Source organism: Microcebus murinus, chromosome 7, assembly GCF_040939455.1.
Source record: "Microcebus murinus isolate Inina chromosome 7, M.murinus_Inina_mat1.0, whole genome shotgun sequence".
In the NCBI taxonomy this organism is placed as follows: domain Eukaryota; kingdom Metazoa; phylum Chordata; class Mammalia; order Primates; family Cheirogaleidae; genus Microcebus; species Microcebus murinus.
The window spans coordinates 406,324-433,846 of record NC_134110.1 but is presented as its reverse complement, the minus strand read 5'-3'; the positions used below and the strand labels follow the sequence as shown (position 1 = coordinate 433,846).

General features: G+C 56.0%; 1 pseudogene; it reads left to right on the top strand.

Annotated features, from left to right (window-relative positions):
* Window positions 1-6,802: 6,802 nt before the first annotated feature.
* Window positions 6,803-8,879, top strand: LOC105856558 (trafficking protein particle complex subunit 4 pseudogene; annotated as a pseudogene).
* The last annotated feature ends 18,644 nt before the right edge of the window (window positions 8,880-27,523 follow it).

The following is a 27,523-nucleotide window of genomic DNA, read 5'->3' as shown; positions in this document are numbered from 1 at the left end:
GCAGGCAGATACAGAGAGCGTTACCGGGGGTAACAGCATTTGCCTGGTGCAGCCGTGAGCATTAAACGCGACACACATGTGCACAGTACCCGGCAGAGGCAGCAGTAAATACATACCAGGTGTCATCGTCGTTACTTAACCTTTGCTCCTGTGTAACGTCGTGGTGGCAAGAGCTGATCCTCAGAGTCACGTGTTGTCAATAAAGCCACCCAGGACGCCACAGTGTCTCCGCCTGGGGTGTCGGCCGGAGGCAGAAGGAGGGGCCTGCGGGTGCTGGCTGTGTCCTGTGCCTGGATGCTGGCGGTGCATGCACAGGTGTGCACATAAGCAGGTGTGTACGGGAAGTGGGTGTATATGGGAAGCAGGTGTGTACATGAAGCAGGTGTATGCATGAAGCAGGTGTGCACATAAGCAGGTGTATACGGGAAGCAGGTGTGTACATGAAGCAGGTGTGTGCATGAAGCAGGTGTGCACATAAGCAGGTGTGTGGATGAAGCAGGTATGTGCATGAAGCAGGTGTGCACATAAGCAGGTGTGTGCATGAAGCAGGTGTGTACATGAAGCAGGTGTGCACATGAGCAGGTATGCGCATGAAGCAGGTGTGTGCATGAAGCAGGTGTGTGCATGAAGCAGGTGTGCACATAAGCAGGTGTGTACGGGAAGCAGGTGTGTACATAAGCAGGTGTGTGCATGAAGCAGGTGTGCACATAAGCAGGTGTGTGCATGAAGCAGGTGTGTACATGAAGCAGGTGTGTGCATGAAGCAGGTGTGCACATAAGCAGGTGTGTGCATGAAGCAGGTGTGTACATGAAGCAGGTGTGTACAGGGAGCAGGTGTGCACATAAGCAGGTGTGTACGGGAAGCAGGTGTATATGGGAAGCAGGTGTGTACATGAAGCAGATGTGTGCATGAAGCAGGTGTGCACATAAGCAGGTGTGTACGGGAAAGCAGGTGTGTGCATGAAGCAGGTGTGTGCATAAGCAGGTGTGTACGGGAAGCAGGTGTGCACATAAGCAGGTGTGTATGGGAAAGCAGGTGTGTGCATGAAGCAGGTGTGTGCATGAAGCAGGTGTGCACATAAGCTGGTGTGTACGGGAAGCAGGTGTGAACAGGGAGCAGGTGTGTGCATGCAGCAGGTGTGCACATAGCAGGTGTGTACAGGAAGCAGGTGTGTACATAAGCAGGTGTGTGCATGAAGTAGGTGTGTACATGAAGCAGATGTGCACATAAGCAGGTGTGTGCATGAAGCAGGTGTGTACAGGAAGCAGGTGTGCACATAAGCAGGTGTGTGCATGAAGTAGGTGTGTACATGAAGCAGGTGTGTGCGTGAAGCAGGTGTGTACGGGAAACAGGTGTGTATGGGAAGCAGGTGTGCACATAAGCAGATGTGTGCATGAAGTAGGTGTGTACATGAAGCAGGTGTGTATGGGAAGCAGGTGTGCACATAAGCAGGTGTGTGCATGAAGTAGGTGTGTACATGAAGCAGGTGTGTGCGTGAAGGAGGTGTGTACGGGAAGCAGGTGTGTACGGGAAGCAGGTGTGTGTGTGAAGCAGGCGTGCACGTATGTGCCGCCTCACTGAGCTGCACACATAAGAGGCACACACTTGGCTGCAATATGTGACGACCCAACAAAACATCAGATTTTTCTATGACGCCGCAGTGGCACAACTACCGCGTTCCCCTCCGTCGCCGCCTTGCCGAGTGAGCTCACCTGACTTCTTCCGCCACGGTTGCCGCGTCCGGAAGGCGGCTGAGCCCCGCAGCGGCCAGGGAGCTGGTCCTCGAGACCCTGCCCCGGAGGCCTGGATCTCTGTTGCCGCCAGCTGGAGAAAGGAGGCAGCGGTGGGGGTGGGGAGGGCGGATGGAGCCGCCAGGCAGGACGGCGGCGGGAACTGCCCCGCCCTCCCGGGGCGCCCGGCACCCGCTCCTCCCCGGCCAGAGACGCGTGGGGCCGTGTCTGCGCAGGACGCACCTGCCCACGGGCCTCAGCAAGGCCACAAGCCCAGAGACCAGCGTGGCCGTGCGGCGCGGCACCTGGGCTTGGTGGCGGGCGCTGGGGAGGGCGGGAGGCGCGGCCAAGGCCACCACCCGGGGAAGAAAGGGCGGCAGTGCCAGGGCTGCAGACACACTGTGCGCCGGCCGAGCCCCAGCACCTCACCTGCACGGTCCCACCCTGCCCCGCAGCCCAAGGCCTGCGGTCACTCCAAACGGCAGACACCTGTGAACGTTTGGCGTCACTTGCATTTCTCATTTTTTGCTATTATGTACACAGCAAAAAAGAACCCCCAAAAAACTATAGAATTTAAAAAACTTTTAATATGCAATTGCCCGAGAAGTTGCTTTTCTCTCAGCGGCGAGGGTGACCGAGTTCTGAACTCCGGAATCGCGGCATAAACCCGAACGGTCGTGGGTCGACGGGAGTCCGGCGGTTGCAGCGCCGGCCACGCCTGCCAGGGACCGTGACTGTCCCGACGGCCACGCGTGTGGTGTCCACTTTGGTAAACAGAACGGCGCAGGCCTGGCTGAGGCGGGACACTGGCGGGCGCAGGGTCCGCTGCCCAGGGAATGGCAAACCGGGCCCTGTCGCTATAGCAACAGCACAGCGGAGCTATCTGGTTGTTAACTCTGAGAGAAAAGGCGGGACGAGAGTTAGTGTGAAGGGTTGGTGCTGTCTGGACTGCGGGTGTCTAACCTCTTTCCCCCCAAAAGGCCTGCACCTGTCCCCTGCCTGTCCCCTGCCTGTCCCCTGCCTGTCCCCTGCCTGTCCCCTGCCTGCCCCCTGCCTGCCCCCTGCCTGTCCCCTCCTGTCCCCTGCCTGTCCCCGGCCTGTCCCCTGCCTGTCCCCGGCCTGTCCCCTGCCTGTCCCCTGCCTGTCCCCGGCCTGTCCCCGGCCTGTCCCCTGCCTGTCCCCTGCCTGTCCCTGGCCTGTCCCCGGCCTGTTCCCGGCCTGTCCTCTGCCTGTCCCCAGCCTATCTCCTGCCTGTCCCCTGCCTGTCCCCTGCCTGTCCCCTGCCTGCCCCCTGCCTGTCCCCTCCTGTCCCCTGCCTGTCCCCGGCCTGTCCCCTGCCTGTCCCCGGCCTGTCCCCGGCCTGTCCCCTGCCTGTCCCCTGCCTGTCCCCGGCCTGTCCCCGGCCTGTCCCCTGCCTGTCCCCTGCCTGTCCCTGGCCTGTCCCCGGCCTGTTCCCGGCCTGTCCTCTGCCTGTCCCCAGCCTATCTCCTGCCTGTCCCCTGCCTGTCCCCGGCCAGCTGTGACTATGTCTCTCCCAGGCCTGTCTGAACTAGCGGGAGTGCCGTTATTTGCAGACAATCCCTGGAACGGCACATTCCAAGGCATCCCCCGGGGACCAGGTCAAAATGCAGAGTGGGACCTGCACCTGCGGGCAGGTGTGGGCAGGTCCAAGAGCAGGCTCCCAGGTGATGCCCACAGTGGCGAAGCCTCGTCCGGACGCTCAAACCTTTATGGAGGGAGGAGCTGGACCAGGCTGTAGGGTCCCTGTTGTGCCCTCCAAGGCTGGCCCGGCACCTGGCACGCAGGCGTGGAGGGGAACGGGGGGAAGGATCAACACTTGCCATGTAGGCCGGGCGCAGTGGCTCACGCATGTAATCCCAGCACTCTGGGAGGCCGAGGCGGGAAGATTGCTCTAGGTCAGGAGTTCAAAACCAGCCTGAGCAAGAGTGAGACCCCGTCTCTACTAAAAACAGAAAGAAACTAATTGGCCAACTAATATATATAGAAAAAAAATCAGCCGGGCATGGTGGCACGTGCCTGTAGTCCCAGCTACTCGGGAGGCTGAGGCAGGAGGATCGCTTGAGCCCAGGAGTTTGAGGTTGCTGTGAGCTAGGCTGATGCCACGGCACTCACTCTAGCCTGGGCAACAGAGTGAGACTCTGACTCAAAAAAAAAAAAAAAAAAACAACAATAAATACACGCCATGTGAGTGAACAAATGAAGGAACAAATGCAGACTGGACTCAGTCACGTGCCTGCACCGGTCACGTGAACCACAAGTGATACACGCTTGTTCACGGCAGCATCGCTACAGAGGAAGGCCTTGGTCCCCTCTGGGCTCCCGGCCACCTTTAACAAGTCTTCACTTATTTCACTTTATTCTTCCAGAAATTATTATTAATGCATATCTCCATTTCCTGGCACAACCGGGAGGTTACTGTGGGCATTGCTCAGCATCCCGTGCCTTCTTCCACGACGTCTGTGTTGGAGAAGGTCGTGGTCCGAACGTTCGTGTCTCCCCAATAGTTCAGGTGCTGAAACCGACCCCCGCGGTGGTGGGGGTGAAGCCGCCACTGGTGCTCCCAAGGAAGGGGCCTGGGGGGACCCTAACCCTAAACCCTAACCCTAACCCTGCTGCCCTCCCAGCCTGCGAGGACATCCGGAGTCCCAGGCTTGTCTGAACTAGCGGGAGTGCGGTTCTTTGCAGACCATCCCTGCAACAGCACTTCCCGAGGCATCCCCCGGGACCAGGTCAAAATGCAGGCCAACAGGCCTTCCAGGGACCCCGCACCTGCCGGCCCCTGGACCTGGGACGCCTCCAGAACCGCGAGCCACACACGTTCCCGCTGCTGGTGAAGGACCCGGTCTCAGGTGTTCCGCCGCGGGGGCCCAGACGGACAGAGGTCGAGCCGCATCTGCACGCCTAGATCCGCGTCATTCCTGCACACGGCTGTGGGGAGCCTGCTCCAAGGCGTGTGAGCATCTCCCTTTGGCGGGGCACTTTTGACTTTGCAAGTCCTTCGCTGTTTCAAACTAAGCTGTGACAAACACTCTTTTATATATGCGTGTGCGTGTGTGTGTATGTATATATTCTTGTGCACATGAAAGTAATCCGTTAGAGGTGGAAGAGCTGAGTCAAAGGGTTTTTATTATTTTCTAAATTCTTGGGTTGTAATCGCTATTAATTAACCACTTCCGTACGGCGCCCTTTTACAGGATGAACACAGAACACAAACACGGAACACAAAGAAAAACACAGACACACGTACAGACGGTCGACTCGAGTACTAATACACCGGGTCCGTTTTATTTTTATACTCTAAAAATTAAAGTCAGTTCCTTGTACGTAACCGCCCAGGCATTGCAGCGATGGCCATAAATTCCGGAATAGCCTTAGGGAAGCAGACGTCCCCTGACTCAGAGTCTCCAGGTGGTTGCTCTAGGCACCAGGCATAGATAAAGGACCGAGATTAGCAAGGATGGGCAAGGTGAGCCACAGGGGGCATTTCTCATCCCCAGCTTCTCTTAGGGTGACCCCCTAAGATCTTCGGCTGAACCCCGGCGGCTGTGCCTGGCTTAGGTCGCCCCTCCCTTGAGGGGTCTCACCCGTCATTGACTAACCAGCCATCTTATGGGGTGTACGCAGCAATCACAGGCACAGTGTATTTATCGTGTGGCCTCCAGACCCCCAATGCCGTGGGGCGGGGCCGCTCTTGCTACTCGCAGCTCAGGTCCTTTGTTTTGCCTCTAGGCAGCACCTTTGTTTATCACAGGGAGCCTGTCGGGAACAGATTACTTTCAAACGCTCTGGGAAGAACACGTACATTACTCACTAACTTTAATTCTTAAACTAGGAAAATACATGTCAGTCCCCTACACACGTGCCTTTATTATCGACACCAAGAAAGACGGAGAGATGAGTTTTCAGGTTCCCCCTTAGGAAACGAGACAGACGTTCTCCGAAGTCTCTCATGGCGAGGCAGCCCAGAAGATTCCGCCCGTCCACAACCCGTGGTCAGCGTGACCCATGTCAACCTTCCTCGAAACTAGACTCCTCAGCTGGGAAATCCGTCCCCAGACATGGAACTGGATAACCACCAAAACGTCATCAAACCTTCGGGAGTTATAGACGCCAGCTTCCAGAGCCTACAGATTGTCCCACGAGGAAATGTCACTGGGACCAAGAAATCTCTCCCTACCTTTTTGCCTGAACTGTCACTACCGTGTTTCCCCGAAGATAAGACAGGGTCTCATATTTATTTTTCCTCCAGAAGACACCCTAGGGCTTATTTTCAGGGGATGTGTTATTTTTTTTAAGTACGGTACAACCATCTACATTGATTCACATACAGTGAAGTCGTCTTCTTCTGGGACATCATCCTCACTCTCCAGACCCCGAATCCCATCCTGGATGTCTTGCGACTCTGTTTCCTTTAGAACCACCGGCCCCGATCTCTCCTGTGGAGCCACAGAGCTCTCACAGGGCAGATGAGAAGGGCTGCTCGTGTTCTCTCCCGCTCCGTGACGACACACACGGGTTGTGCAGACGCTGCGCAGCCACGCCCGTCACTAGGGCTGATTTTCGGGGTGGGGCTTCTATGGCGCACATGCTCAGACGTCCTGCTGGGGCTTATTGTATGGGTAGGTCTTATTTCCAGGGAAACACGGGAAGTTGGCCCTGAATGACCCGTTGTTGAGTGAACTCCGTGATGAGCAATCTGGCTTAGCTGGATTCGCTGCGCTCCAAAAGGTGACAGTGAGACATCCCTCCCGGGAGGGAATCCCAAGATGTTTTCTGGGCACACCTGGTGCTCACCTGCAGTGCCGCTCACCTGACCCAGCACCTGCCTCACCTGGTTGGATGGCGGCTCTCACTGGCCGCCTTCTTGTGGCTTCTCCGCCTCCACCTCTCAGACTCGGTTTTGATGCCCGTGCTTGCTTCAGTGACCTTTGTCTTTAGTTCCTGGGCTGACCGTCTCACCAAGATGGCGGCAGGGGGCAGGTGGAGACCTTCCTGGGAGTCTCTCCGTGGGGGTCAGGGTCACCGCTGGGGCCGCTGTGACCAGGGACATCATGTTCTACTCCCTCCCAGCCCCGACTCCCACCGCCCTCCACCGAAAGTACACTGAGTCGCGGCTGATGGCAGAGAACATGTGTCCATCCTCCTACGGGAAGAGGATTCAGTCGGAAAGAGCCCTGTTATTTGAAAAGGAGTGGGTCTGCATTTGCATACCACGGTCCCTGCGGGCTCTTCCGGAGCATTCTGATCCACGCTAGAGATGTAGGTTGGAAGAGAACAGGGCAGATTCCGGTTCCTATTCCCCCCACACACCCCCACCCGACCCCAGCATCCCGGGCACAAGACAAGGGCGAACTAAGTGGATTTGACTGTGCGTTCTGCTGGCCTGGGCCACACAGACCCACTTCCTTGTTTCTCTTCTATGTCTTTATAATAATTTTAAATTATTACAAAGACATCTGCACCCGAATGTTTATGGCGGCACAATTCACTATAGCAAGGACATGGAAACAACCCAAGTGTCCGTCAATCCACGGGTGGATTATTAAAATTTGGTATATGTTCACAATGGAATGTCACTCAACTCTAAGAAACGACAGCGAGCGAGCACCGCTTATACTATCCTGGATTGATAGTAAATCGATTTAATTGGATGAAGCCCATTATCCAAAGTGAGGCGACACAAGATCAGAACCATGGTCTCCACGTGTCCTCGCCATCAAACTGGTACTGACTGATCATCACCATGGTGCTCAAAGGGTTGTGGGGTTCACCAGGGATTCAGGGTGTGGCGGGGGGGATAGACCCACGTCTGAGGGACGTGGTAAGCATCGTGGAGGGGAAGGGCATCCTTCTAACCCTTGCTAGGGAGAGGCAAAGATATAACATGTAACCAAAATGTTAAGAAAAAACGAAAAACAAACATTTGTCGGGTGTGGGGCAGGTAGGAGGGGGCGGGAGTAGGGGACGGGTGTGTACATACATAGCGAGTGGGATGTGCACGGTCTGGGGGATGGACACGCTTGAAGCTCTGCCTCGAGGAGGGAGGGGAGACCAGGGCAATGTATGTAACCTTAACGATTGCACCCCCATAATATTCTGAAATTAAAAAAATAATAATTCTAAATGCTTAGCTAATAAAAGCAGTGGCCTGCTGCTTCTCCTCTGTCCGTAGCAGATGCGGCAGCTCCCTCCTGCCACGGAATAGCAGGGTCCGCCGCTGGCCCGCGGTTTGCCAGCTCATTGCAAGATTGACTTGGAGGGCCGGGCGCGGGCGGGTGCGGCCTGACAGTAAATACACGGAGAGCTGGGTGCCGTGTCCGTCCCTCTGCAGGCCCCCAGCCCTCCTTCCTCAAGCACGTTCACGCAAAGCCATCGTCACCACAGCCTCTGTGAACTCTGCTCCCAGAGGATGATGCAGCCGGGAAACACAATGAGAAACAACATCCGCGGCTGCAGCAATGCCGGTTTTTAGCGTGTGTGTGTGGTGGGCAGAGCTGGCGGCCCGATTTACCAGCTACACTTCTACTCGCCCCGGGCTGAGGCTGAGAAAACTCTCGGTTACCCGCTGGATCTTCTGCTCGAGCTACACGGTGAGCATGTGCTGGTTGCTTTTGGCCGGCGCGGCGGCCTCCGGGTGGGCCATGCAGTGCTGGGCCACCAATGGCATGGACGTGGACGGCAACCACACATCGGACGGGAAAGGGGTGCTGTGGAGTGTCTGGGTAACCCTGCCAATTACCCAGTGTCCATTCGGTTCGGCCGACCCCACCTCACCTCTGATGAGAAGCTCATGCTAGCCTCCCTGTCCCACTCGCTCTCTGCCATCGGCTCCCAGCTGTCTCCTGAACAGGGAAGCTCGGGCACTGAGATGCTAGAGACAGACACGGTCTGACTGCACTGCTCCCAGACCCTGGCAGGGAACGGGTTCATGGTACTGGCAGATCCCAGGCAAACTGGAATAGACTCCCTTCTCCAAAAGGTTTATGAGATCTACTCGGGCTTTGCCCCGCAAGAATCCATTCTACCCCCTGGAGATGCCCATCAGGTGTGAACTCTTTGACCAGAATCTGAAGCTTGCCCTCCCTGGAGGCAGCAAAGGAGGCTGGGACTTGTGGACCTGGGTCATAGGCCACACCTGCCTTGGACCCCCAAATTCTGAGAGTTCCCACAGCAGGGGTCCTGCTGTTTCCACTCTGAGGGAGATCCCAGCAGCCTTGCTAGTGCACTTGAAAGTGATCCCTGAGCCTGAACACCATGCTCTTTCCTTGTGTATACATCATGGTCCTACTTTCCAACTCTGTGCAGATTTATTTATGGAAGAGGTAGGTTCCATAAATGATGTAATAAATATTCCTTTGATCCAAAAATAAAAAAAAAATAAGATCCTCTCCCAACCCGGAAAATCTCTCCACCAGGGTAGAGGACGAGAAGGAAAACAATTTTGTTACTGAATAAGCATTAAACCGGACTGTGGCACGCTTAGGCAGTTTATGGAGAGATCGTAGAAACAGAGAGAACTTCCACCCTTGCAGGTGGGCACACGGGCACGGCCCATTGCGTGCACACGCGTGCTTAAGATAAACAATATCTAGTCCACAAGTAAAAGGACCAAGCTGTACACTGAGCTTATCACATGCAGTTCTTCTTAAATTCACTAGACAGCCGGAGTGACCACCCATGTCAACCAATCAGCTTTATCCAGAGGGAAAACTACCGTGTTTCCCCTAAAATAAAATAGGGTCTTATATTTATTTTTCCTCAAGAAGACACCCTAAGGTTTATTGTCAGGGGATGTGTTATTTTTTTTAAGTACGGTACAACCATCTACATTTATTCACATACAGTGAAGTCGTCTTCTTCTGGAACATCACCCTCACTCTCCAAACCCCGAATCCCATCCTGAATGTCTTGCGACTCTGTTTCCTTTAGAACCGTCGGCCCCGATCTCTCCTGTGGAGTCACAGAGCTCTCACGGGGCGGATGGGAAGGGCTGCTCATGTTCCTTCCCGCTCTGCAACGACACGCACGGGTTGTACAGATGCGCTGCGCAGCCACGCCCACCACTAGGGCTTATGTTCGGGGTGGGGCTTCTATGGCGCACATGCTTAGACATCCTGCTAGGGCTTATTTCATGGGTAGGGCTTATTTTCAGGGAAACACAGTACCTTCTCCTACCTACGGCAGGAGGCTCCTACCCTCCCCCAGGACTGGGAGGCAGGACAGGCTCTTCCTTGCAGATTACGCTGTAAATCAGAGTTCCCAGGTCCCAAAAAAAGACGACCCTGCGTCTATGGGTCGCAAACCTGGCAAAAGTTATACTTCACTTTTAAAAAGATTCACATGCATCTCAAAGAGACAGAGAAAATATTTATAATTACAAGTTTTCTAAAGCAAACACCCTAAGGACAGAGTGGAAGAAGCCTGTTTCCTTATTTCCAACAGGAAGAATCAAGTTTCTTATTTTTTGTCTCTGCTTTTGCGCAGACAGGAGGAAGCTATGGGCAAAACTTTGTTTTAAAATGATTCCCTTTAGGGCCGGGCGCGGTGGCTCACGCCTGTAATCCTAGCACTCTGGGAGGCCGAGGCGGGCGGATTGCTCAAAGTCAGGAGTTCAAAACCAGCCTGAGCAAGAGCGAGACCCCTTCTCTACTACAAATAGAAAGAAATTAATTGGCCAACTAATATATACAGAAAAAATTAGCCAGGCGTGGTGGCGCATGCCTGTAGTCCCAGCTACTCCGGAGGCTGAGGCAGGAGGATCGCTTGAGCCCAGGAGTTTGAGGTTGCTGTGAGCAAGGCTGATGCCACGGCACTCACTCTAACCTGGGCGACAGAGTGAGACTCTGTCTCAAAAGAAAAAAATAAAATAAAATAAATAAATTTTTTATTTTAGATAAAATAGAAATAAATCATGGAATGCTTCTAAGGAGGAAAAACGGTAAAATTTCTTAAAGACGCATCTTAGGGGGAAACAGAAGTCACCACCCTGGGTGATGGGAAGCCACTTTATACAAAACGGTTTGCACATTTTTAAGTAGCTCCAAAAGCCAGCGACTGCACAACCGACAGCAGTTGCCATGGCAGCGGAAGTTGGTGTTGTTCTAATCTGCTCAGTGAGGAATTTTCTGGAGCGGCTGCCCGGGGGCAGGATGCTGCCACGTTCTTTCTGTGGAGTTTTGGTTTTCTCGCTGTCTTCCCGGGGAGGGACGGGCGGACCGGACACATGAGAGTCAGGGTGTGAGGGTGAGGCACAGACACGGCGCAAGGTCCAGCAGCCCCGAGCCGGAACCAGAGACTCGGGGGGAGTTGGAAGTGCCTGGGACCCCCCCATCTCCAACCCCGTCCTCAGAGGGGACCGGGCGGGAGGGAGGGACAGCCGCCACGTGGTCCTGTGTCCTGCACGGACGTCTGGGGGTCTGACGCCCCTGAACCCTCCGGTCCCTCCAATGACAGCAGGACACACTCGCTGTGCCGTTCCCCAGGTCAGACAGGGAGGGGAGGCTCGTGGGGGCCAAGGTGACATGTCAAAGGTCACGGGCTGGTGGCACAGCCAGGAGCAGAGTCCAGACTCCGGCCTCAAGGTGTGAGGAGTCTGGAATCGATCAGAGAGGGAACCAGTCTCCCAGGAAGGGGAGCGGCTGGCCTCAGGGTCAAGGGGGACAGAGCATGTGTCATCGGTGAATTTAGGCCCCGGTTACCCGGAAAGAGAGACAGAAGCCAGGAGGGGACATTGGCGGCACAGAGTAGGGCTTCACGAGGACGTGAGGCCCAGGACGGAGGGTGTTTGTCTGCTTCTCTCACTCCCCGAACTCAACACCCTGGAAGGGCGCTGGGCGTGAGCAGAGTCCTCGAGGAAAACCGCGGGTTGGCTATTGAGGGACTTCCTGCAGTGACACAAGGCTGGTGAGAGTCTAACCCAGCGGTGGTGGCTTTAGGGCCTCAGTAAGGACTAGAACAGGCCGGGCGCGGTGGCTCACGCCTGTCATCCCAGCACTCTGGGAGTCCGAGATGGGCGGATCGCTCGAGATCAGGAGTTCAAAACCAGCCTGAGCAAGAGCAAGACCCCGTCTCTACTATAAATAGGAAGAAATTATTAGCTGGACAACTAAATTGGCCAGGCATGGTGGCGCATGCCTGTAGTCCCAGCTACTCGGGAGGCTGAGGCAGGAGGATCGCTTGAGCCCAGGAGTCTGAGGTTGCTGTGAGCGAGGCTGACGCCACGGCACTCACTCTAGCCCGGGCGACAGAGTGAGACTCAGTCTATTCTCGTTAGTCCACGACGCGTGTTGACATGCCAGTGATGACGGTGATTTGCCACCTGTGCCATGAATGTTTGCCCCAGCTGTATTTTACCTTTAAGTTTTGACCGTGATGGATTTATAGACAGAGAAGGTTTGGGGTTTCAGTGAAATCTCTGGATCTTCCTTTAAGGGTTTCTTGCCTTTGCTACTGTGCTTTGCTAAAGCTTTCTCATGTGAGGTTAGAGAGACGTTCACCAGTGTTCTTAGGTCTTCTTAGTAGACCGCTGACTTTCTTCTCTCTTTCTCTCCTTTTTTTTTTTTTTTTTTTGAGACAGAGTCTCGCTTTGTTGCCCCGGCTAGAGTGAGCCCCGTGGCATCAGCCTCGCTCACAGCAACCTCAGACTCCTGGGCTCAAGCAATCCTCCTGCCTCAGCCTCCCGAGTAGCTGGGACTACAGGCATGCGCCACCATGCCCGGCTAATTTTCATATATATATATATTTTAGTTGGCCAATTAATTTCTTTCTATTCATAGTAGAGATGGGGGTCTCACTCTTGCTCTGGCTGGTTTCGAACTCCTGACCTTGAACAATCAGCCTGCCTCGGCCTCCCAGAGTGCTAGGATTACAAAACCCCAAAACCGCAGTACTGCTCGACCGGAAAAACGAACGCTAACTGCACAAACCTGGGGAGGTTTTTCCACTGCGTGTGTTTGTTTTGAATGAGTGCAACAGATCTGATCTTCTGACATTTTTTTTTTCCTCCCAGAATATGTTCCGGTTGATTAGGAAATAATTTGTTTCTAAACTGACTCTCTGCTCTTTCCAAGTCACACGGCGAACTAGATATTGAGCCTTTTGAGCATTTTCATCATGAACATGAAGAGAGAAATTAAGAGCCCTAAATTCTGCTTTATTAATCAGCGTGTTTTGCTGGGTTTATTTTGTGCCAGATAAAGGCGTATGAACAGGCACCGTGGTTTGTGAATTAAAACGTGAGCTCTTGTTTCATAGGGTCCGCAAGGGAACAGGAACCAGAATGTTCCGTGGGGCGTGACTCCACGTGGCCGGGGCCGTGGGCCTCTGGGTGTCTGTCTGTGGCAGGATCCGGATTCTCCACGGAGCCACGATCAGCAGCCCAGGTATTCAGACAGCAGCACAGACGGATCTCGGAGACGCAGGGCTGAGCAAGAAAACGGGAGGAAAACACCGGATTTATAACATAATACAGCAACGACGACTAAGAATTCACAGCCACAAGAGGCCAGTCCACAGAAGACACACACGCAAAAACGCACGCTAAAGACACAAGCGTGGCCTCCCACGGGGAGGAGAGTAATAATAAGAGGAGCTGGGGAAGCAGGATAAGAAAGAAGATTCCGGCAACACTGTCTCGGTTCCTTTTTCCTGTGTGTGTACTTCATAACTACATTTCGACTCTCTTCCCTTCTAAATCGGGAGAAAAGCCTCCCACCCACAATATCCTCGGGAGGAAGATGAATATTCACCACCTCGCTTCTCGAAATTGACATTTATTTTGTGATTCAAGAAGAGAAGTGGGCGGGAATAAATATCACGGCTGGGGAATTAAATCTGCAAAAAATAGGGAAAATAAATCGGGCTTTATTAATGAAACGTGAACGGGGCCCATGCGTCCGATCGGGGGGAGGGATGTGTTTACTTGGTGGGGTCTTAACTTGGGCGGGGAGAGACTTTAATTAGGGACTTTGCCTGTTTTCTCGGGAATGAGATTTTCTTCCCCGTGGTCTGAGTGCGAATCACCCCTGGACGGGACACCCACGGCGCGGGCGTGGCGTTCTGGCTCAGGAATGACTCGCGAACACAGCGATGGCACTCGCGGGACCGTCAGTCGCTGACACTGTCTCTCTGCTGCTGTGGGGCGTCACTGGGATTCCGGATGCTTCTTCCACGTCCTTCTGGGGGGTCAGGGGGGGGATTCCCAGCAGCCGGGGCAGGAACTGCAAGCAACACCTGGGTGGGATGGCGCCACCTGCACAGGTAGGTCCCCCATCCTGGGCCGGCCAGTCACTCAGGGCCCAAAGGCTGGGCCAAGTCTTGCTTTGGGTGAGATGTCAGAACCGGACGGAGAGGCAGGGAGCCCCCCATGACCCTTGCTGAGATTTTTGGGGTCACTGGGGGGGCAGCTCTGCCGGGCGACACCGTGGAACCCCCCTTACAGCCTTCCAGCACGGGGGGCTGCTCCCCCACCCAGGCCCGTCCCACCTGCGGCTGCCGCCGCCCGTTTGTGGACCGCCTGTGCTCAAGTGCCTGCTTCTCCGGCCAGATTCCGGCTGCTGGGGGTGGGCATCCCCTTCACGCCCGTTCCTAATCTTCCTGTCGGCCACCAGCCGGCCGGGGGCTGGCACACGCAGGCTCATAGGACCCTGTCGAATGAGCGTACGAATGAGTGAGCCTCTTTCTGCAACTTCGTGACCTCCCCTCGTGTCTATTCTCGAAAGCCACACTCACCTACAGTTGATTTCCGTGATCTTCCTGCGCCTCAACGCGCCCATCCGGGGCACGGGGACATCGACGTGTCCTCCTCGAGGGGCGCTGGGACGGTGGCCGGAGGAAACAGCGGTTTTCCAGCCTCCCCAGAGAGACACGGAGCTGCGATGGGGCTTCGCAGGTGAGAGCCCCGTGTAAACCCGGGCGCCGGAGCCTGCTGGCCTGCGGGAGTTATTCCGGACATTTCCTCGGGTGTCACCGGTAACTCGGAGCTCGCTGGTGACAAGCCGGCACATGCACTTACACGCGGCATGCGTGGTGGCGGGCAGGGAGGCCGACAGCCTGTCCCCAGAGCGGGGATTCCACTGTGGCCGGTGTCAAGCCACCAACCTGAAGCCACCGAGCAGGAAGCTGGGACAGGTGCACAGGTCAGCTGTCACCCGCCGCCCAGGCCAGTCCCAGCCACCACGGACAGGGACACACACATGCACCAAGGACGTAGGACGTGCTGTGGGGAGGCCCTTTGGTGCCCAGGACCGAAACTCAAGCCCTAAGACCCTGTGAGCTCGGCTTGGTGTGTGTGGGGGGGAAGGGGAGGTGCGCAGCTCGGCATGGGGGGCGCGCAGCTCGGCATGGGGGGTGGGGGCGCGCAGCTCGGCATGGGGGGTGGGGGTGCGCAGCTAGGCCTGGGGGGTGGGGGGCACGCAGCTAGGCCTGGGGGGTGGAGGCGTGCAGCTAGGCCTGGGGGGTGGGGGCGCGGAGCTAGGCCTGGGGGGTGGGGGGGCGCGCAGCTAGGCCTGGGGGGTGGGGGGGCGAGCAGCTAGGCCTGGGGGGTGGAGGCGCTGCAGCTAGGCCTGGGGGGTGGGGGCGCGCAGCTAGGCCTGGGGGGTGAGGGCGCGCAGCTAGGCCTGGGGGGTGGGGGGTGCGCAGCCGCCCTTCTGAGCAGAGAACCACCCGGCCCTGAGCGGGAGGCCCAGCAGCGGCCGCGGGGGGCGAGGAGCACGAGCTCTGCGGAGTCTCTGGGGTGCACAAGCCGTCCCCGCCCACTGTGAGGGCGGCGCTCGGGTCAGGGACTCAGCCTCGTGGCTGGGGGCCGATCTCATTCACAAAAATAAGACCCTGCCGTGGCTCTCACTCGGGCTGCTGGGACGCAAGGTCTCACCTGCTGCACAAGGGGCGGCCGGGCTCCTCACGTCTGGGCGCGTGTTTCCCAGCCCGGGCGGGGAAACGACCGTGACGCCCATCAGAGCACAGCAGGGGCCACGGGGAGCAGCTCCGAGGCAGTGACACGTCACCATTTACTGATTGTCACCTTTGCAAGGAGCTTCCACACGCCCCCCCACCCCGTCAGCCTCCGAATGCCCTCGCAAAGCTGACTCCAGCCCCGTTTCACAAATCTGGATGCATCTGGATGCTGACGGTCAGACGAAAGGCCCAAGACTGCAGGGTCCATCGTGCCGAACCAGCCACCTCCTTCCTGTCCTCGTCTGCCAAGCCCAGTGTTCTGTCCCCCATGGGGGGTGACCCGCCCATCCAGCCGGCCCAGTGTTAGCACCGGAAGTCCTACATCCTGGGAACCCCTCAGTCCCAGCAAACATGGCTGGTTTTAACCACTTCTGTACCAGCGTCGACTATAGTCGACAGCCACAGACGAACACACACAGCCCAGTGTCGACCGTAGCCGACAGCCACATATGAATGCGCACAGCCCAACGTCAACTGTAGCCGACAGCCACAGATGAACATGCACAGCCCAGTGTTGACTGTAGCTGACAGCCACAGATGAATGTGCACAGCCCAGCGTGAACTGTAGCCGACAGCCACAGATGAACGTGCACAGCCCAGTGTTGACTGTAGCCGACAGCCACAGATGAACGCACACAGCCCAGCGTCGACTGTAGCCGACAGCCACAGATGAACACGCACAGCCCAGCGTAGACTGTAGCCGACAGCCACAGATGAACACACACAGCCCAGTGTTGACTGTAGCTGACAGCCACAGATGAATGTGCACAGCCCAGTGTGAACTGTAGCCGACAGCCACAGATGAACGTGCACAGCCCAGTGTTGACTGTAGCTGACAGCCACAGATGAACGTGCACAGCCCAGCATGGACTGTAGTCAACAGCCACAGATGAACGTGCACAGCCCCGTGTCAACTGTAGCCGACAGCCACAGATGAACACGCATAGCCCAGCATGGACTGTAGTCAACAGCCACAGATGAACATGCACAGCCCCGTGTCAACTGTAGCCGACAGCCACAGATGAACGCCCACAGTGACTTTAGCCGACAGCTGTGACGTGACTTTTCTAATTTTTCATCTATCAAAATAAAATTGTGAACATTTAAAAATAACGTCACGAGAACATACATGTGTATGTTACCTGTTCTGATGTGCATCACAAGCAAAGCTGCCTGTAAAGTAAAACAAGCTCTCAGGGCTTCCAAGCTTTCCTCGCCACACAAGAGCAAGACGGACGCGTCGTCAATGCGCAGCGCAGACTATACCGTGTGGACTGTGAGTGCCGGCTGTGGGCGAGGTGTCGCGGCCGGTGAGCACCGGACCCAAGTGGTTAAAGTCAAAGTCCTGTGCCCCGTGAACCCCGGCCTTGGGCAAGCAGGAACAGGCGGCCACCCTAATCCCCAGCCCACCCCAGAACTCAGGGAGGGGGAGGCGCTGCCTCTGGCCAGGGCGGTGGAAATCCAGGCGGGAATTCAGGAGCAAGTTTCCATGGTGGGGCCCCGAGGCTGGAAGGCGGGGGTGCACCAGGATGGGGAGCTGGACACCTTTCAGGCAGAAATGGAAATCCCGTGAACAGGAGAGGGGTCTCGGTGCTTTAGGGGGCTGGCGGCTGGGGTCATCAGGGAAATGGAGGTGCCACTCTCGCTGTGCTTTCCGGAAGGAACGAGGTCTCAGAGGCTGCAGAGCAGTTTCACAGGCCAGAACCTGACCACGGAGGCCGCCAGCCCCTCCCCAGCGTTCATTCCTTCCTCTTCCTCCCCAGCGGAAACCCTTCACCTTGGGCAGCCGAGTCTCCGGCTAGGAGAGTGTGTTTCCAGCCTCCCTTGCACAGTGGCCAAGGAGACGTACCGTGTTTCCCCAAAGATAAGACAGGGTCTTATATTTATTTTCCCTCGAGAAGACACCCTGGGGCTTATTCTCAGGGGATGTGTTATCTTCCCCTCAAAGCCTCAGCTTGCAGCACACACAGGACGGCCGGGACCCGACAGGGAGAGCCGGCCTTGCTGGTGGGGCTGCCCGCACCTTTCCGGTCACCTCTGGGACAGCAGCTGTCAGGACGGGGCGGATGAGAAGGGCTGCTCGTGTTCTTTCCCGCTCCGCGACGACACGCACGGGTTGTGCAGACGCTGCGCAGCCACGCCCGTCACCAGGGCTGATTTTCGGGGTGGGGCTTCTATGGCGCACATGCTTAGACATCCTGCTAGGGCTTATTTTTCGGGTGGGTCTTATTTTCGGGGAAACACGGTAAGTGGAGATTGCTGGAATGACTTCCAGAAAGGCTCCTTTTCAAAAGAAATCGGACAGCCGGGGAATGCCCTTTTGCCTCTTCCTGTTTTTCTTCTTGCCCGGAACTTGCGTGTGATGACCAGAGTGCCAGCAGCCATCCTGTGGCCCTGAAGGTGAAAGCAACGTGTAGATGAAGTCATAGCAAAAAGACGGAGAGAGGCTGGGTCTCTCTCATGACCACCCTGGACCACCCACTTCCAGACTTGCTTACGTGAGAAAGCAAACCCTCACTAGGCCGCTAGAGTGGATGCTCTGCTGCTGGCAGCCAAATAGCATTCCTCCAGCCAGGGCACGGCTCGAGCAAAGGCACTGGGGCAAGAATGCCCACGGCTTTCGTGCTGCCATGGTTACTCCCCCGGGGCTTAGCTAAGTGTCTGTGGGTTTCCAAGTTCAGGATCTCGCCCCTGGGCCTCCCCCGGGCAACATACGTGGTGTGTGACGCAGCCCTGAGACCAGGGACCACGCAGACCCTGAGACCTGCTTTGCCCCTGGTGCTCCCAGGCGTCTCCCGCCATCCGCCCCGTCAGTCCACGGAAGGAGCGAGCCCAGGGAATGAGCGTGCAGGGAAGAAAAGCAGAAAACAAAAGGGCCGATTCTCGGCTTTTGAGTTACAGAACAGACTTTTGGGATGCCAGACCCACACGCTCGTTTGAGAGAAAGGTTTTCCGAGTCTCAGAAGCCCGGACACTGCACATCCCGAGAAACTTCAAATCACCGGCAGCAGCAGAAGGCCCCGCAGGCTTCCTGAGAGCAGAGCACACGGCGTGCACAGGAGGAGGAGTAGCCGGACCGGCTTCCGCGATCCCAGCCGCGGGTCGACAGAAACGGCGACACCTCCAAGAAAGTCCCTGTCAGCCTGAGAGCCCGAGCCGAGCAGAACCATCCGTCCAGAGGAGAGGGGACCCACAGCGTCCTCAGACACCCAAAGACCCCAATGCTCTGTCTCCGACACACACCCCTCCTTTCAGTGGCAAGTGCAGGGCAGGAAAGAGAAAGACGTGGGACTCGGAAAGCCAGAATCCGTCCCCGGGGAGCCGTGAAGGGGCCTCAGGAAAGTGTATACAGTCGGCCCAGAGAGCAACCAGGAGGTGGAGCATGTGGGAAAGAAAACCTGCAGCCCCAGGCACAGAGAAGAGCAGGCAGAGGGTCGCAGTGTCTGGAGGCGTGGTAGTCTTGGTAACTGTGGTCATCATGATAACTGTGGGCATCATGGTCGTCGTGGTAACAGTGGTCGTCATGGTAACCGTGGTCGTCGTGGTAACCGTGGTCATCGTGGCAACCGTGGTCATGTGGTAACTGTGGTAACCGTGGTCATTGTGGTAACCATGGTCATCTTGGTAACCATGGTCATCGTGGTAACCATGGTCATCGTGGTAACCATGGTCATCGTGGTAATCATGGTCATCGTGGTAACCATGGTCATCGTGGTAATCGTGGTAACCATGGTCATCGTGGTAATCATGGTCATCGTGGTCGTCGTGGTTGTCATGGTGATCGTGGACTCTGCTCGCCAGGAAGCACCATCCGCATGCTTACAACTCGAGAGAACACACCAACACAACGGCCAAAAGTGTCTGAGGCCACGGCGAGCTGGGGTCGGAAGCGGAGGGTTGTGGGCGCATTTCAGTTCACGTCTACCGTGAGGAAACGTGAACCGGCACGTTCTGCCCATTTTCTGCCTGTATCTTTTGCCATTTCTAGATGTGAGTCCCTTGTCAGCTGGGGTCTCTGCAGCTGGTCCTTTTAGCCCCTGGACAGGGTCGCCATCCCTGTGGTCCGTCAACCTCTGCAATGCACCCTTTCCCGCCCCTCCCTCCGAGTTGAGACACCTGTGGTCCTCGGGAGTGCTGGGACGCTGGGGAGCGCCGAGGTTCTTCGACGTTGAGATTGCAGCATCGCAAAGCAAGCAAACCACCTCACCTTCAGCAGAAACAGGAGCATGCTGCAATCCCCAACCCTCACTAAAAAGCCTGTTTTCTGCCTTCAGCGTTCTCTGGGTCTTCTTTGACACGAAGGGCTGCTGAGCAGACAGAACTGAAAAATACTGGCGATCTGTGCAGCTACTCACGGATTCCACGTCAAACAGAAACACAGTGCACCGCGGTCAAAAGCCGGTGCCAGACTGACGTGCCCGACCCCCAGGAGCTCTCCCCGGCCAGCCCCGGGCCGTAGTGGTGCCAGCCAGGCGGGGGAGGTTGGAACTAAATCGTGAGCGTAGCAGCAGTCAGTTCAGCCCTCGTGACTGACTAAAGTTCTAACTGCGCCCGTCAGTCTGGGAGGATTATTTGCATTGGAACTTACTTTATTCTTTGGCATTTTAAATTCATCCATTTTTTAAATAAAACAAAAATATTAAAAATGAACAAAAATGTATTAATAATACACATAAAAGGGTCTGTTCTGTAAAACTTGGATTCAGGCAAAAGGCCTCACTTAAGGACCCAGAAGGCCACCTGTGGTCTCTGCAGGTTCCCCACCCCTGGATTAGTTCCTGCAAGAACAAGTTGTTATAAAGTGAGGGGCCCTCCATGGTGTCCCCCCCACAGGTGTCCATGTGCCCTTTGACCCTCTACCGTGCGACGACACAGCACGCGAGCCCCTGCCAGGAGCCTGCAGATCCGGTCCCAGTCCCTCAGGCTTTCCAGCCACCAGAATTATAAGCTAAATATACCTTTTCATTATGAACTACCGCGTTTCCCCAAAAATAAGACCTCCCCATAAAATAAGCCCTAGCAGGATTACTGAGCATGTGCGCAATAGAAGCCCACCCCGAAAATCAGCCCTAGTGACGGGCGTGGCTGCGCAGCGCGTCTGCACAACCCGTGCATGTCGTCGCGGAGCGGGAAAGAACACGAGCAGCCCTTCCCATCCGCCCGTGAGAGCTCTGTGGCTCCACAGGAGAGATCGGGGCCAATGATTCTAAAGGAAATAGAGTCGCAAGAAATTCAGGACGGGATTCGGGGTCTGGAGAGTGAGGATGATGTTCCAGAAGAAGACGACTTCACTGTGTTTGAATCAATATAGATGGTTGTACCGTACTTAAAAAAAAATAACACATCCCCTGAAAACAAGCCCTAGGGTGTCTTCTCGAGGAAAACTAAACATAAGACCCTGTCTCTTTTTCGGGGAGACACGGTACCTCAGCAGGAGGGCACAGGTGCTGAGCTCCCCTCCCACCCCCTAGAAGGACTCGAAAGGTCGGTCGGCTGGGCTCTGACCCCACTGGGGGAGGTGGGAAGCTTGGGCTCATCTTTCACGTCATTCTGTTTATAAGTGGACCCCAGCCCTCCGCGTGTAGCACAATTTGATTAGCAGAGGCAAGGATGGCAGGCTAAGACCCCTGAGTTCTAGTTCCAGTTGGCAATAAACTTTCTGTGTGACCTTGAGGGTGTCACTTTCCCAGTGACAGATGAGCAGCTCAGAGGGGATTGTCCCCAAGTCCCCTGCCAGTGCTGAGAGAGCCAGGGCCCCCAGGAGACAGCGGGAACAGGAAGACCGGACGGTGCGAGGGAAGCAGGTACTAAGCAACCACCCGCAAAGGTCTGAGCTTGCAGCAGGAGACCCCAGAGGCCGGTGCCCTGCCCTGCAGTAAGGGCCACCCCGGTCCTAGAGTGCAAAAGCGGGGACAGTCACGGGAGCCCAGGGACAGAGCTGCATGGGGAGGCCCCGGCGGGAGAGACGCAATGCCAGCCTCACTCTCGTCTCTCCCTCCAGGAAAACGGTTCTCCCGGCCCCCACCCAACTGGAGGGCTGGATGCAGGTGAGACCAGGCACGGACGGCAGCCCTCTCGGGACCTGAGCAGGGTGGACAGGAGGGAGAGCAAGTCCGGAGGGACGAACGGAAGCTTCGCAGCCAAGCTCCGTACACGGCGGCGGCCACGAGATTGCGCTGCACTCCATCTGCTGTGCTCATCGAGGACAGGATGTGTTTTCTTTTTTCCTTTATTTTTTTGAGACAGAGTCTCACTCTGTCGCCCAGGCTAGAGTGAGTGCCGTGGCGTCAGCCTCGCTCACAGCAACCTCAGACTCCTGGGCTCAAGCAATCCTCCTGCCTCAGCCTCCCGAGTAGCTGGGACTACAGGCATGCGCCACCGCGCCCGGCTCATTTTTTCTATATATTTTTAGTTGGCCAATTAATTTCTTTCTATTTATAATAGAGACGGGGTCTCACTCTTGCTCAGGCTGGTCTCGAGCTCCTGACCTTGAGCGATCCGCCCGCCTCAGCCTCCCAGAGTGCCGGGATGACAGGAGTGAGCCACCGTGCCCGGTCTGGACGTGTTTTCCTTTACTTACAGTCTGCCACGTGCCTGGCTCACCCACCCATGAATCTTTTGACCTCCATCCTGGGTCAGCAGGGAGGCCTAACCACACAGTTCCTGGGAGGGCCGTGCATGGCATAAACGCAGAGGCGGTGAACGGGGGCCAGGGGGATTTGCCGCCGGTGGAATTGGAGCTTGGGGCACGTGGCAGAGGCCCCTCCTTGGTCTGCTGCTCATCTCTCGACCTTGGTAGGCCCCAGAGCCACAGGGACGCTGGACCGAGTCAGAGGAGAAGAACGTTGCTTTCCCCGGCCCTGGAGCTCACAGCCACCCAAACCTCTGCAGCCTCCGTGCACAGCTGCAGAGATCCGGGTTTGCTCCTGAGTGACGGGGCTTATTAAACCCAGCCGCTAGCTCCGTGCCAACCTCAGCGCTCTGTGGACAGAGCGTGGGCGTCTCCTCTCCCAGGGCCCTCTGGGCAGTCACGGAACTGACCTCACACGGGACACCCCGAAGAAAACAGCAGCAGATGTTAAGGCGTGGGAACAACGCAGACCAGGTTTTCTGGGCACAGTGCAGTGGAATCATTAATAAGCGAAAGCGAGCGAAATAATCTACTCGGACGTTCGGAAAGTATTCGGTTCAAATTCGATTAACTCTCTGCCTAAAAAAAAATAACTTAACTTCAGACGATTTTCTACATGTGGAAATCAGAAATGTACATAGCGATTCTATCCGATCTGGAAAAATTCCGCGCTTATAAGGAAAGGGCATAGTCTTAAACCCTGTTGTCACTCAACAAGAAAGAGTGAGAATAAACTAATTAAGCATTTAAGAAGTTGAGGAAAAACAACAAAACAAGTCTAAAGAAAGGCGGAGAAAGAACTTAGTAAACATAGGTGTATAAATAATGAACTAGGAAAAAAATAGAATTGACAAATAAATTGAAAGGCTTAATAACATAATTAAAACTCTTTTAAGAAAAGACAGATAATATAAAACCACAAAATCAGCACCTAAAGAGGGGGAATTAACACACATGGAGAAAATTATAAGAATCGTAAGAAAATATTTGGTAGACCTATGTAATAAATTGAGAAATGTAAATAAATTATCTTGGAAATCATAACTTACCAAGATTTATTCAAGAAGAGATAGAAAAACTAAATACACTGATAATAAGGTAAAAATCCTCCATGACTAAGTGAGATTTGTCTAATAAATACAAGAATTGCCTAAATCCTCAGAAATGTATTGATGTGTTCCAGTTGTCTAGCTGTCAAGTCCAACAGAGGAACTAAACTTTTAGAAATGAGTGTCTCAAGACAGTAGTGGCTTAAAAAAATAAATACATAGATAGTAATAATTTTCTTACATACCAAGAATTGCCAGTTTTTTAAAAATAGGCAAAAAAAACCCCATATTTCCAATGGTAACCACAAAACATAAGATATCCAGAAACAAATTAGATAAAAAATGTGTAAGACAAAACCGGGCGTGGTGGCTCACGCCTGTAATCCCAGCACTCTGGGAGGCCGAGGTAGGTAGATCAGGAGTTCAAGACCAGCCTGAGCAAGAGTGAGACCCTGTCTGTACCAAAAATAGAAAAAAAAAAAAAAATTAGCCGGGCATGGTGGCGCATGCCTGTAGTCCCAGCTACTCGGGAGGCTGAGGCAGGAGGATCGCTTGAGCCCAGGAGTTTGAGGTTGCTGTGAGCAAAGCTGATGCCACGGCACTCTAGCCCGGGAGATAGAGTGAGACTCTGCCTCAAAACAAAAACAAAGAAATGTGTAAGACATATACAAGGAAAAGTAAACAGGTTCTCTGAATGCTCCACCTGCACACGCCCGCACGCGCACACGCCGTACCACTCAGAAACTCCACGCACACAGCAAAGGACACACGTGTCTCACACGCACTGGAAGTCCTCACAGGCAGGGACCGAAAGCCCATGACACCCACGGACACCCACCTCGGCCTAATGCTGCCACCAAGCCCCGTCCAGAGTCCGGCAGAAGACCCTCAGGGAGACTCGGCAGGACTGGAACCGGGGATGTCCCTGCCTCTCGCCAGCAGGCCCAGGGGACGTGGAGGCGTCCTGACTCTCCCTCTTGGCTCCTCCTGCCCTACAGAGACCTCAGCCGGGAGGGCTGGGAGGTGGGCACCCCCTGAGCCAGCTCCTCGGAACCCGCCATCCCGGCTCCTCTGCTAGACTCTGGGCACGGCGTCTCCACCCTGCGGATCTCTGTGAACCCGGTTCAGAAGTCCTGGTTCAGAGGGCGACACGAGGCGAGCAAGCCCAGACGCACTGGTGACATTCCTGCGCACACCCGCTGCACCCCTGCTCGAGGTGGCCGCAGGCTTGCCGGACAGCGCACGCAGAAGTGGGCGTGCCCGCCTCTTGCAGCCACGGCGAGGCATGCCCACCCCTCCCTGGGCCCCGCACCCAGCCCAAGCCGGGCCAGCCTGGCAAACAATGTCTGCCTAGCCAGCTACCCCTTTAACCACTTCGGTCCGGCGCCAACCGGCCGAGACACCTCGCCCGCAGCCGGCACTCGCAGTCCGCACGGCGGTCTGTGCTGTGCGTTGACGACGCGTCCGTCTTGCTCTCGTGTGACGAGGAAAGCTTGGAAGCACTGAGAGCTTGTTCTACTTTACAGGCAGCTTGACTTGCAATGTGAATCAAAACAGGTAACATATGCATGTATGTTTTCATGACGTTATTTTTAAATGTTTGCAATTTTATTTTGATAAATGAAAAACTAGAAAAGTCATATCATGGCTGTCGGTTACAGTCGCTGTGCGTTCGTCTGTGGCTGTCGACTACAGTCGACGCCGGGCTGTGTGAATTCATCTGTGGCTGTCGACTATAGTCAATGCCGGGCTGTGTGAGTTCGTCTGTGGCTGTCGACTACAGTTAATGCTGGGCTGTGCGCGTTCGTCTGTGGCTGTCGACTACACTCAACGCCAGGCTGTGCTTGTTCATCTGTGGCTGTCGACTACAGTCGACGCCAGGCTGTGCGCGTTCGTCTGTGGCTGTCGACTACAGTTAATGCTGGGCTGTGCGCGTTCGTCTGTGGCTGTCGACTACACTCAACGCCGGGCTGTGCTTGTTCATCTGTGGCTGTCGACTACAGTCGACGCCAGGCTGTGCGCGTTCGTCTGTGGCTGTCGACTACAGTCGACGCTGGGCTGTGCGCGTTCGTCTGTGGCTGTCAACTACAGTCAACGCCGGGCTGTGCGCGTTCGTCTGTGGCTGTCGACTACAGCCGACGCTGGTACCAAAGTGGTTAAGCGGCTTCCAAGGGCCCTGAGCTCCGAGTGGAACCGAGGGGAATGGCCGCAGAGGGGCCGGCCTCGGCTCCACCCGGGTTTCCGTGTGTGGAGACGGGAAGGAAACCAGCGTGCCCGCAGCGCAGATAAGCGTAGCCCGAGTGCCAGGGCTGCTGCCCCTCCTCTCCCCGGCACGAGGCTTCGAGCTGTCCAGCAAGGCCTGCCTGGAGCTCCCGCAGCCCCAAGACCAGCTCCAGGGCTCGCTCAGGCTCCCGAGCCAGGACGGGGCCGAGAGTGGGTCCAGAAGGGATTATCTCCACCCAAGCTGTAGGGCCGTGGTTCTCAACCCTGGCCGAGCACTGGCACGACCTGGGGAGCTTTTACAAGCACGGACGCCCGGTTCCCACGCTCAGAGATCCCGACTTAACGAGCCCGGGCTGCAGCCGGAGCGCAGCGGTCTTCAGAACCCCTCCAGGTGCTTACAAAGTGGACCAGGGTTCTGACCCACCAGGGCTGAGTTCTTTGGCTGATCGACACCCCTGATCAGAATCTCTTCCCCAGACCCCGGGGGGAAATGGAGACTCTCCTGCTACACTAGGGCCCAGACCGTTCTGGAAGGGAGCCCTGGGCTGGTCTGTGCCCCAGCAAGTACGAGCTGTGCTTTTTTTTTCGTCACTGTGCCCCCAAACCCGGCCCACACCTGGCGCAGACCAGGGGCCAAGTAGACACTGGAGGAACGAAATGAAATGTGGGTGAATGAATGAATGAGTGAGCGAATGAATGAATCCCACCCCTTCCCACTTCACGAGTGCCCTGGGTCTTCTAAAGTGTGGTCTGCAGACACGCAGCTTATCGAGGGCGGTTAGAAAGCAGATTCTCAGGCCCTGTTGCAGGTCCCCGGACGAGACTCTGCGCTTCCACCAGACCCCAGGTGACTCACGCGCACGTGGCTATAACGTCAGTTCTGCCACGAATCCGTGGCTCCCCGGCGTGGCTGCGCATTAGAATGACCCGCGGAAGCACGCGGCCCCCTGATGCTCCTTCCTGGGTTCCCGCTAAACGTCCCCAGGCAGTGCCACTGCACCATGGGTCTGTCTGCCACGTGGCCTCCACGTGGACCCAGGCGTGGGAGACCATCCCGTGACCATCCCGCCCCCCCCGAGGATGAAAGCCAGCCCCACACCTGCACCCGGGGGCCCCCACCCAGCTCCCCATAAACCTCCGGGATGGGCTGCCCGGTGCAACTCCAACCTGTCACTTCCTGGCTGGGTGACCCTGAGCAAGTCACTCAACTCCCCCGTGCCTCAGTTTCCCCCATCTGTACGATGCATTGGGTTGCGTGAAGATGAGATGGCTTAATTTGATCTAGAACACTTAGAGCAGTGGCCCGTCCCTGAGGTTTTCCCTGGCTCCGTAACGGGCGGGCGAGCACGAACAGTGTGGGTGGGCAGGGCCCAGAGAGGACCTCGGCCCCGGAAGGTGCTTCCACTCGGGGAGCGGGCGGGAGGCAACCGGGTCGCCCTGGGGGAAACAGGGCCGATCCTGGCGGCTCAGCCCTGCCCCTACTTTCCATCACTTGTGAAGAAAAATCAGCCTGGAGGATGCCCTAGAGTCCCCGCCCGCTGGGGTGAGGCCGGAGAGGGAGGACCGAGGCCTTGGAGGCCGGTCCACGTCCGGAGGAGCTCATTCCTCCCCGGTGGGGCCTCCCAGGGCTCCCCCCAACCCGCCCGGGCGCCCCACCCCCAGCCCCTTCCCCAGCAAGCCAGACCAAGGGGTGTGTGTGTGTGCGTGTGTCCCCGTGTGTGTCCCTGTGTGTGTGTCCCTGTGTGTGTCTGTGTGTCCATATGTGTGTCTGTGTCTCCCCGTGTGTGTCTCCATGTGTGTCCCCATGTGTGTCTGTGTGTCTGTGTCCCCATGTGTGTGTCCATGTATGTCTGTGTGTGTCCGTGTGTGTCTGTGTGTCTGTGTCCATGTGTGTGTCTATGTGTGTGTCTGTGTGT